This window comes from Mus musculus, chromosome 4, assembly GCF_000001635.26.
Source record: "Mus musculus strain C57BL/6J chromosome 4, GRCm38.p6 C57BL/6J".
Taxonomy (NCBI): domain Eukaryota; kingdom Metazoa; phylum Chordata; class Mammalia; order Rodentia; family Muridae; genus Mus; species Mus musculus.
This window is the reverse complement of record NC_000070.6, coordinates 69538071-69550984: the sequence shown is the minus strand read 5'-3', so window position 1 is coordinate 69550984 and position 12914 is coordinate 69538071.

Genomic DNA, 12914 nt, shown 5'->3' with positions numbered 1-12914 from the left:
GTCTCGTGTTTCTATGACTTTGGTCTTCTACTGTTCTTACCCAATGTCATAATACTAGATTAGATTTCTTCTTCATTGCATCATTGAAGTTATGTCAAAGCAATATGAAGCCAAAAGGTTTAATTGTGGCTTACAATTTGTGGATACAGTCCACCTTGATAGGTTAGCCATGATACCAGGAATGTGAGGCAGCTGCCCGCATTATATCTGCAGTCAGCAAGCAGCAGGTGATGAATGCTGGACCTCAGGATACTTTCTTCTTTTTATTCAACTTTGAAAACAAGCCTTTGGGAATCTTACCATTCACATTCTTCCTTCCTCAGTTAATCCTCTTTAGAAACCTTGTAGATACACTTAGGGGCATGTTTCCATGGTGATCTAAAGCCCGACAAATAGACAATGAAAATGAACAATCACATTGACTGTGAGATTTGCCACCACAAACACTACAATTCGTTAATCTCCCTGCTAGGCTTGCAGGGTTTGAAGTATATGTGATAAGACATATACTGGCATCTTCATATTCCATTCCAGTTTCTAAGATCACTTAAAAGAATGGGGTTCAGATCATCAGTCCTGTTTCCCCAATATTTCTTTCTTGCCTTCTCTGGCCACTACTGATGGCTTACATTTGGTTTAAGATAAATATAAAGGTACAGCAAATGATTAAGTTTGCATGAAAGCAATATAGCTAGGAAGTACTAAAATAGAATCAGAAAATATCTTAATATCATTTCTTATTTCTAATAAATCACCTTTTTTCTGTAGTGAACAACAATAGCAACAACAATAATAATCATTTTTCTTTTTTATTAGATATTTTCTTTATTTACATTTCAAATGTTACCCCTTTCCAAGTTTCCCCTCTGAAAATCCCCTATCGCCTCACCCTCTCCCTGCTCACCAACTCACCCACTCCGGCTTCCTGGCCCTGGCATTCCCCTATACTGGGGCATAGAACAGGACCAAGGGCCTTTCCTCCCATTGATGACTGACTAGGCCCTCCTCTGCTACATATACACCTAGAGCCATGAGTCCCATCCTGTGTTTTCTGTGATTGCTGGTTTAGTATCAAGGAGCTCTGAGGTTACTGGTTAGTTCATATTTCTGTTTCTCCTATGGGGATGCAAACCCCTTCAGCTCCTTGAGTACTTTCTCTAGCTCTTTCATCAGGGACCCTGTGGTCTGTCCAATGGATGGCTGTGAGCATCCACTTCTGTATTTGCAAGGCATTGGCAGAGCCTCTCAGGAAACAGCTTTATCAGGCTCCGGTCAGCAAGCTTTTGTTGGCATCCGAAATAGTGTCTGGGTTTGGTGGTTGTTTATAGGATGGATCCCCAGGTGGAACAGTCTCTGGATGGTCATTCCTTCAGTCCCTGCTCTGAACTTAGTCTCTGTACCTCCTTCCATGGATATTTTGTTCTGTCTTCTAAGAAGTATGGAAGTATCCACACTTTGGTCTTCCTTCTTCATGAATTTCATGTGCTTTGCATATTGTATCTTGGGTATTTTAAGCTTCTGGGCTAATATCCACTTATCATTTTGTGCATATCATGTGTGTTGTTTTGTGATTGGGTTACCTCACTTAGGATAATATCCTCCAGATCCATCCATTTGTCTAAGAATTTCATAAATTCATTGTTTTTAATAGTTGCATAGGATTCCATTGTGTAGATGCACCACATTTTCTGTATCCATTCCTTTGTTAAGGAACATCTGTGTTCTTTCCAGCTTCTGGCTATTATAAATAAGGCTGCTATGAACATAATGGAGCATGTTTCCTTACTGCAGGTTGGAACATCTTCTGGGTATATGCACAGGAGAGGTATTGCTGAATCTTCCTTTCAAACTCCTGCTATAAACCAGAAAGCATACTCATTAATTTAGTTGGCAAATGTAATTTCATCTCAATGACAACTTTATAAATCATGTCTAATTTGCACTGTCCATTTTGAGGGTAACAAAACTGAGTCTTATCATGCTTTATTTAATCCCCAACCCCCCCAGAAGTTTCTGTGCTAGAATAGAAATGTAAAAGATTCCAGAACTAGCATCCTTATCCAATATGGTCTATGACTCTATGGATGGTGGTGTCAGACATCTTCAGAATAAAGAGTTCCCTTTGGATATCTATTTTGGAATCCCAAAGCTGTTTGCTTAAAAACATCAGCTCTGTGGCTGGTGTAATACACAGCAGAGACTGTCAGAATCACAGAGCTGCTGGACCAGGATGCGCTGTGACTAGCCAGACAGTCACCTGCCCATGTCACCCTGATTAAAAATAAAGCCTTCTCAGCTAATGTGAACCTTGTTGTATTCTCTACTTCTACAATTCTGACTTCAAATACCTTTCCCTCCAGGCCGTGTGTCTTTCCTCAAACCCATATAAATCTTCAATTTGTTGTTTTTCTTCCCTGGATCTATTTTTCCCCACTTGGTATTGTTTTAAACAGGAACAAAACTGCTATTTTTCCCATTAAATTCAGTTTAGTAGCTCACTTAGAGTTGCTGTGCCAATCAGATAATAAAATACAACCACATCAGACAAACCTTTAAATTCAGCCCTGTCTTCATATTTTGCCATGTGAGTCTTGAAATTTACACAGCCCCGGCTCCCACTCTAATTGATTCTTCTAACCTGACCATGACTTTTACCATCCTGTGGTTAGAACACTTGACTGGCCTTATTTCTCCACTGTCAGAACATATATCACCTTTAAAGGGACCTACACTGTCAGGAAGTTTATGTCTCAAATTTAAGGTTTCTTGAATGAAACGGAACTGCTGAACAGTTTCCAGAGTTTAACATGAATAATAAAACAGTCAAACACCAGTCTTTTTCTTTCCAGGAAACTTTATTTAGAAATGAAAAGAAGACATTCACAGTTCTCAGTAGCATGGGCACACCAAAGGTAACAAATCTATATCCCTTAGTCTTATAAAATTTGTTACTACAGAATTTTCCCTATCTTCAACAACTATGATGGCATTAGATTTGGGTTTATAAAGAGTGATCCTTGCCCTGTTCATTCAAGGAAGAAGAGATGGAGTAAGGTGATTTGCAATCCTGACAGATTGTAGCTACTGTGGTTAATGTACTTTGGAAAAAAACAGTTTGTGTGGCCCTGAAGAAAGACACCCTCATTATTGTAGATCATTATGTATGTAAGGTTATTACCTATTCAAATAATGTCCCAAATTGTAGAGATCCAGAATTTTACTGGAACATACATCGGAATTTGACATTAGAATACTGGATTCTAGGCTCTCGTATGTCACTAAAAACCCAATTTACTATGCAAAAATCACTCTTAATCTTGACTTAAGTTTCAATATATGAATAATACTACTATCTCCTCATGTCTGATAATGAAATTAAACCCTTTAATGAAACAGTTTAGGAAAACCCTCCTAAGGACATGCATTAAGTAATGTGGAGTTGGGGCTTGAGTCTGCCCATTAGCCACACTTATTGTTTGGATATGTGTCACCTGTTTGAAGCTTGATCGTAGAATGACAATGTAAGGAGATGATGGGAATATGAGATAGAGCTTGCTAAATGATTGTTTAGAAAGCTATCCCCAGGATGTTGTTCCCTGTTGATTCAGTTCTCATGGGAGCATGGTGAATGTTGTCTCTTAAAGTTGATAAAATTCTCATGATATCATGGGGGATGCTGTTCCTAGAGGGAATTGGTGCTTCACGTGGAACCTTGGTAGATCTGGCGCTAAGGTTGCTATAAATGATGATTCTGCTCCTAGTTGTTCATTCTGATGTTTCCTGTCTCATTGTGTGATTTCCATCTCCTGTGTACAGTGCTGCCACTGTGATGGTATTGTCCCTGAAGTCTCACTGGAATCAATCAGATATTGATATCATGAAGTTGAACATCTGAAACTGAACTAAAGAAAAAACAAAGACAAGGGCTTTTCTTTAGAAAGCAACTTTCCTTGGATGTTTCACTATGATATCAGAAAACAGAATACCACAGCTACAACATTGACTCACTGGGTTTGTTTACTTTAACCAAACCAAGCCATTTCTCAGTTGGGCATGAGTTTTATTCTTCCAAAGGGGTTATGGATTTAGCTCAGTGGTACAGCAGTTCCCCAAACAAGCAAAAGGCACTTGGTTGCATCCTCCTCAGAGATAACAAAACAAAACAAAAAGATACTAGACAGACCTTGGATTCTGGATCGCTTCTTTTAAGATTCAGATTGCCATGAGGAGTTTTGTATTCTGCTGTAAGCTTTTTTGTGAATCTGATTCTCAGTTTCTACATGTGCAAAATGGGGGTAAGATGTTTAATATGACATCAATGTTAACTGAATAGATGTGACTGTTGTGGATAGTCAGGGTCTTCCGTTTATTTGTAAAACATGATTACTGCAGGACTTAAATATGGAAATATTTGGTTATCTTTTATTCTAGCTAAAAATACATGTGTAGCCTCTAGCTAAAAATACATATGTAGCCTAGTGTGGTATCAATTACTATTGATTACAGCACTCAGATGAGAGGATCTAGGAATGAAGGCCACCTATCATGAGTGACATAAAGTTCAAGACCAAACTGAAACATGATCAAAGGTCTAAAATGTGTATACTGTGTATTCCAAGCTATTTCACAGCTAGATGATGGAGAAATATTACAGGCTGAGTACAAGTGGGAGAGTCCTCAAATCAGGCAGATGTAGTCTTTCACTCCACTATTGGTAGTATTTTGGCAAGAGTCTCAACCTCTCTAAGATTCAGTGTCTTTTGGGAACCAGTGAGGTGACCACTTGTACTAGGTGTAAAACTGCCTGGAATATTAATGCTCATTAGTCACTTAGTATACTCCTTGCCATACAGAACAGATGTTCTGTGCACACTGACTAGAGAGACAGAGAGAGCGTTTTCTAGGTAATAGATAGAGTAGCCTGGACTCTCATAACTTGCCTTGGTCTTGATGATTTGTCTTAGACAGCAAGTCATCCAGTTACCTCCCAGTGTTCTTTGCTCGCTTGACCTTTTCTGCTACCTTCTCAGCTGACTACAAGATCAAACCTGTAAGAATTGAATTTTTCTCTTGGGAAGAACCAGGATAAGGTACTCAGATGGAACAGAAGCCAAATTACTTAAATTTCAAGTTCTTAGACCCTGCTTCACTCTCTCTCAGTTTCTGCCCTGCCTTGAGTTGATACCAAGTACAATATGCTTGGTTCCAACCAATTTATAGAAAGCTCCATGGATAAGAAAGTTAGTATTTATTTTTATTGTGCCTTTAGAAAAATTTTTTTAACTTAAAAATTATTTCATATATTTTTATCATATACTTTGCCTCCTGAAGCTCCTCCCATATCCTTCCCACCCAACTCCATGCCTGCTAATAACTTTCAAAAAACCTCAAACAAAATCCAAACTAACAAAAATAAACTAATAACAAAAAATAACCAGAAAATGCGCACACACACACACACACACACACACACACACACACAGTATATCAGATCTACAGAGTCTGTTTTGTGGTGACCATCTACTCCTAGACATGGGGCCTATGTTAGAGAGTAGAAGTGATTTTCTCTTTCCCAGAAGGTATTGGTTGCAAATAGCTTTCTTATCTAATCCCAAGCAAGAATCTATTTGCAAAAGAAAACTAAATTTTTTTTTTTTTATTCTACTTGCCAGTTGAGAAGACAGAGGTTCAGGGAAGATGAATCATTTGCACAAGAAAAGTCAAATAACCAGTATAGAAACAATAGTAAAATGCAAGCATTAAGAAATGAATTCATTCCAAGTACTTGAGAGGCAGAGGCAGACGGATTTCTGAGTTCGAGGCCAGCCTGGTCTACAGAGTGAGTTCCAGGACAGCCAGGGCTATACAGAGAAGCCCTGTCTCCAAAAACCAAAAAAAAAAAAAAAAAAAAAAAAAGTTCATGTAGACATATATCCATTAAATATATATATATATACATATATACATATATATATACACAATAATTCAAAATAAACATGCATTCACTTATATATGCATATATATACATACATGAATACATTCATACAAACATACTTTATTTTTATTCTTTGTCCAGTTTATTCTTCTAGATCTTAGAAAGAGAATTTTTGGACATTGGGAAGCTATGATGCACAAAATGCTTGAAATGTTTGGAAGACATATTCTGGAACATATATTTAGCATCTATAGTGCACTGGAGTTACACTTCTATTTGTCAGCAAAATCTGATCTTTACATCTTCATTGTTTCTATCTATGTTTAGAGGAGTACACCCCTAAGATGCTTATCTCTAACGTGTTGGCCTACCTGAAAAAAGCATACACACTACTGGGATCCGTTTTGCTTTTATCCACTTATATTTTATTTTTTCCAGTATGTATTATGTATTTAATAAATTTTAGTTGGGTTTGTCCCAGTGACCTTTTCTCACCCTCCAATCTCTCCCAATGAAACCCTCTTCCTGTCTGCAAGTGTCTCTCCTATTTTCAAGTGCACATTTTCTGTATGACTTATGGAATTTAATTGCTTACATGATCAAGGATAGGAGATTATTCCCTGCAACATGGACAACTTATCACTGAAGAAAATGACATCCTCTCTCTCAGCAGCCATTAAATTCCAATAGTCCCTCACATGGAGGCCAGAAGCTCCTCTGCATCCATGATGAAGTATTGACAGGTCCTATATTTAGCAGGTTTTGCACAAGTGACCTGAGCTGCAGTCAGTATAATGCAACGGGCTTGTCATATCCAGAAGATGTCTCTTTGCTGCACATTTATCTTCATCTAATTCACTTCATTCTTTCTGCTTTCTTTTCCCCAATGGTTTTGAGCTGGGATGGAGTGGTACAGATGTCTTATTTAGAGCCAATCCCTCTATTTTCACTTATTCTCAAGTCTGAACAGTTACAAGGTTCTGCCTTGATTACTGCCTTTTGCAAGAAAAAGGGTCATGAGGAAGGCCAAACTCAGCAATAACTGATGGGCATACACAAGTATTTGAAGTATAGTTTAACAATAGGATCATTTTACAAAATGATAGTATAAGGTTTCTTACTAGAGCCAATGCCCTTCCAAGAAAAGGATAAAGATTTGAGAGAAGAATTTATGCCTATTTATCCATCTGGAATATCTAAAATTTAGAAAGACCATACCAAAAAGATGCAGGTGAGTTGGAGTTAGAGAGAAGTATCATGATAGAAACTGGAGGGGTCTTTTGAAGCTGGAGAAGGGAAGTTAATTTTTCTAGGAGCATCTAACCTGGCTCATACCTTGCTTTATAGGTTAATGGTATCCATACTAGACTTCTGATTGTCAGACCTATGAAATAAATTTGTTTTGCTTTAAGACACTAATTTATTAATTAGTTATATCAGAAATTGAAAACTAGTACATTTCTAAATGTATTTGTTTGAGCTTATTTACCTTCTAAATAGTCTGTGTCCAGTGAACTACTTCTGGGGCTTCAAAGGCCCAAGAAATGTTCCAGGATGTCTCCCAAGGGCTCTCCTGCAGCCACCTTTGTCAGCCTGTAGTTCTGGGCTCAGCTGTGGCTTCGCTATACTTCTGTATCTTGTGATTTTGTGTGTGGAGGGCTGTATGGTTTTGGAAAATACATTTACATGGATGTCACATATATTTTCACATGTGTGGATATAGAGGCCAAAATCTGCCTTCCTCTATCATGATCTTTACTTTTTGAGACAGAATCTCTGACGGAACCTAGAATTCATCAGTTTGCTAGACAGGCCATGCAGAAAGGTCTTTCCCTCTCTGCCTGCTCTCAAAGCAGGTTTACAGAGGTGTGCCTTTGTGGTTAAGCTTTTGTGTGGGTATTGAGCCTCCAAATTTATATTCCTGTTTCCACAAGAAGTATTTTATCTGCTGAGCCATCTAGCCAACTCGGGTTCCAGATTATCATTTTAGCCAGGCTTTAGCCAGCAGAAGGAATCTGGCAAGGAAGCTTATGTAGAGGGCAGGGATCCCATAACAAGTACTCAAGAACGTATCCCTGAGACATCTCATGTTCGGATGAGGAGTAGCATCCTGTACCTTTGGGCAATGATGACAACAGACAGCCTCTACCTTCAATCTAGTTAAGTCTGTACAGAGGTGCTAGTGACCTAGAGTTGATATTGGGGTTCAGTCAGGGAACATTAAACTCACTGTTTAATGCAGTGAGTAATTGGTGAGAGATGTTGTGGTTCTGAGACCCATAAACAAATAACTTTCATCATTTGCTTCCCATTGAATGATTACTAATATAATCAAAGTAAGGTTATATGCTAGTTAGCTAGTTATTTTTCATTTGTTCTTTTGTCTCCTTGACACAAGCTAGAGTCATCCTGAAAAGGGTAACTTCAATTGGAAAAAAAATCTCTATCAGATTAGCCTATAGGCAAGGCTGTAAGACCTTTTCTTAGTTAGTGTAAAATGTTGATATGGAAGGGATTAGCTTACTGTGGGTTGTAGACTAAGTACCCCCAGGTTGAAGTCCTCACTTATATAAGAAAATAGGCTGAGCAAGCCAATCCTCATGTTCTCCATGGCTTCTGTTTCAGTTCCTGCCTCCAGGTTCCTGCTCTGATTTCTGCTAGTAATGACTCAGAAGTATTAGCAGAATAAAATCTCCCCCAGCTTGCTTTTGATAATTTTCCAACTAAGAGAAATCAGTCTAGGACAGGGTACATGATTCTGCCTGGGAATACTCGTCATTAAGGGAGGCTTCTTAGACAACATAATGAGAGGACAAATGTACTCATGCTGTCTTCTTCACTTTGCACTGATCTTGGCTTGGACTTTTCCCCAGGATGCATCTTGTGCTTAACTCTGGTGCTCTGATTCTCCTAAGAGGAAGCGTCCTCTCTGTCATTTCTTATCAGATGCACGTGGATTATCTTTCTGGGCATAGAAATGGTTTCTGTGCATAGTCTAGGGTTAGACACTAAAGACTAGACTGTAGATGGTGTCTGTGCTCAGTGAAATATGAGCAAACAGCGTGGGTCACAGTTTCCAGTTTGAGAAGAAACAGAGAATAATAAACAATGCAGATGCCCATGGAATGTGTTTCAATTTGGGCCAGTCATTGGTTGGTCATTACCTATGCTTTTTCTTTACCTTTGTCCCAGCATATATTGCAGGTCAGATTAATAATAATAATAAACTAATAAATTACTAATAATAAATTAAAGATTTACTTATTTAGGTATTTTTTCTATATGGGTGTTTTGTCTGCACACCAGAAGAGGGCATCATGTCCCATAGGACTATAGCTATAGATACTGGTGAGCCACAATTTAGGTGCTAAGAATTAAACTCAGGACCTCTGGAGGAGTAGCCAGTGCTGTTAGCCACTGAGCCACCTCTAAACCTTCTATCCACTCTTATTAAATGGTTTAATTTACTCATGATGGCTCCTATTCCAGTTTGGAGAGGAATTCATAATAACCTTCTATCCACTCTTATTAAATGGTTTAATTTACTCATGATGGCTCCTATTCCAGTTTGGAGAGGAATTCATAATAACATTGAGAAATTCCTTGCCTTCTGAATCTTTCCACCCATTCTCTGCAAATGTGGATTCTGTTTCTAATACCAGCCACTCCTCTGCAGTGATGCATTGAGATACTAAAAGATAAGCTCTCTAGTTAAGTAGACATGGCTTCAAAACTCACTGCCATGATTCACTACCTCTGCAAACATGGATATCTTCCTTAATTTCTCTGAAACTTGCTTTCATCGTTTTAAAGCTCAAGTGAGCATCCATGAGTCTGTAAGTGGCTTAGTCTAAACATTAAGAAAGGCTATTCATTGAAAAACACTAAGTATAGCAAGTAGTTAATAAATAACAAAATATTAATAGCATATATTTTTAAAGTACTTGAAGGTTTTACTGCATGATTGTAATACCTCCTATCCATTTTTTTTCTGTGAGAGCATTTGCTCCCCTGTCAATAAATGTCCTGATACCATCCTGACTTTAAGGTTATACACTCTACCTGGGAAGTGTTTATTGCAGATATGTGAGATGGTGAGAGGAAAGGGTTAGAGGAGCTGGGCAGGTAAGCTGTCACTCTGTTGTAGTGTTGCCATGCAAATAAGCATAATCATTTCAACTCACTTCTATGACCTCTGTTTTATCCTTAATCTGATCACAGCAATTATCAACAATCCAGAGTTAATGAGGATATTCAGAATGATCCCCTTTAGAGACAGTCTAAACCCATTTTGTGGTTACCCTCTAGTAATGCCTTTCTTCTCTCTAAGCTATTTAAAATCCCTTGCAGGAGAATGGAATACTTGTTGCAACCAGTAACAATTTACCTACTTTCCTCTGGGGCCCTGAGCTTTTTGTATGATGCCCTTTTTATATTTCACCCAATCTCACAGCAGCAGAAAAGCCATATAGAACTATCTCCCAGGCTTTTGTAGATGATTGGTTTACACCCAAATCACAAAATCTGATTATTACTTTGTAAATGTCTCTTCTTGCAAAGTGAGAGGCCCATATTATTAATGGTTATAAAATTAAATTACATGGTGCATTTTCTACTTTAAAAGAAATACCAATTCATGTTTACCATTCAGCCTGTATAGTGTAGATATATAAACAAAACTAATGTGGGGTATCACATATAATCTATTCAGTTCCAAAATAATTTTCACACACCATATGGCAAGTTTTTTTTTAATTTTCAAAGCTATTTTTCCACAGAGGAAATTATAATTCTTTTCACCTTTCTCAGAGCAAATATCTTGAGTATTGTAAAGATAGTGTGAAGCTTAAGACCTTAACTCAAATTTGTCACTAACATTTGGTTACATCTCCCATTGTCCAATTCAGTCACCGGTTTTTGCTCTGAAAAGTATCAGGCCTAAGTTATTAATGATTGATCAAATGTTGATATTAAAGAAGGTCAAATGTTATCATGATCAATTTTTCACTCGAAACACCAAGTCTCTTGAAGGAATTCAGTTTAGCTGGATCAGTGGGCTACACTCTTGTTCTGAAACATATCACCAGATTTCTGTTTCTTTGGTGTCTTTATCATCTTTAGAATGTTCTTCAGTCCTATTTGATTGTCATCTTTGGCAACTTGTCCAGCCCATATTTTAGCCCGAGAGATCTCAACACATATTATTCATTTATTTCATATGGAGCTGAGCAAGGGATTGAACATGACATTAAATAATATTTGTATCAGTCTATTTGGGCTTCTGTATGAACAAACATGTTTCACAAACATGTTAGCACATATATAGTTTACATTTTACTCTTCCAGAGTCAAGGAAATGCAAGGTCAAGGCAAAAATAATGTCAGCATAACGTCGAGTAAATGGATGTAATGTCTTATGTAATGAAAGGGCCCAAATAACTGGTTTATCATCTGAAGTGACTAAGGCCACTCGTGAGAGTTTTACACTTATAACTTGATAGCTTCAAAAATGACACACATTTAAATAATATACATTAGTGGGTATGTTTTGAAATCTTAATTCTGAGGAAACACAGAAGTTTAAAGTATAACGCTTGTTGATTAAGTTTCTCAATTTAGCTCTACTTGTAAAAACCTATGGAAACATGGCCGTCCTCTCTGGAAGAACTCCTTCCTCTAACTTGCCAATACTGGTTTTGTGTCAGGCTTTGTATTAAGTACTTTGTGCTTTTGACCTAACTAATATGTATGCTAACCCTATTGTATAAATACTGATGTTATAGATTGATAACAATACAAATTGAAGCCCAGGTTGCTGTGATCAAGACCATAAATGATTTCTGTATCACAATATCATGAAGATGACAATCACATTGACTTGATGTCAGGTATGTCTCATCACGATTCCAGTACTGCTAGAAATGTTAACCCTTACTGTACTACATTTATTTCCACTGTTAAAAAAATACATGACTTGAATAAATCAAATAATTGAATAAATCAAATCTAAGTGGTTGACAGGCTAATTTTGTCTCATAGGGTTCAGAGTGTAGTCTCATTGAGCCTGCAATGAGACAAACCACCATGCTGGAAAGTGGAGACAGAGACACAGACAGACACAGACAGACACAGACACAGACACAGACACACACACAGACACACACAGAGACACACACACACACACACACACACGGGGTGGGGGGGCATTGAAATGAATTTCAATGACCCCTTGAATCTTTCAAAAGCATTTCCTCTTCCACTAAATATTTGGCAGCCATAATAGTGTGATAGGCTGATGAGCAAGTCTTTACCATATGAGCCTTTGAGGAACATTACAGATCCAACTATTCCCAGGACCCCTTTAAAAGGGAGGATCTTGGGCTCTGCAAGCAGAAAGAATGCGTGCTTGAGTTCCCACTGCTCGCAAGTGTGCTCTTACTCAGTTCTTATTCAGTTAACCACCTAAAATATACAGTATGTCACATACTCTCTGAGTTTTAAAACATAGGAACTTAACCTCCATTTATAGCCTTGTTTCTATGGGGTGATATGTTCCAAACTCCAAACAGCTGAGCTACACAGGCACTTTTGGCATCCTATCCTGTTTATGTGTTGAAGACTGTCTGTAACTTCCATGCTGATAGCGTGCGTCTGGCAAGAACAAGGGTGCCTTGTGATTTACCAGATGGCAATTCTGTTCTCCAGCTGGATTGGGATTCCCAAGGGGCCCATCCCTTCCTGGAAGATTCCAGCAGTGCCACCCTGCACTGCTTCTGCATCTCCACACACAGATCTCTATGAGACCCAGCCTCAATCCATGTTATTTTAACCAAATGAGGAAGAACGCAGGCCCAGAAGGTCCAGAAAATTATATGTTCCTCTGGGACTGCCTCACTTGACATCATCAGTACAAGAATATCCACTCTTGTATGTGTCTTCAGAAGTTACATATGCATAAACCTTTAGGTATACAATAGTG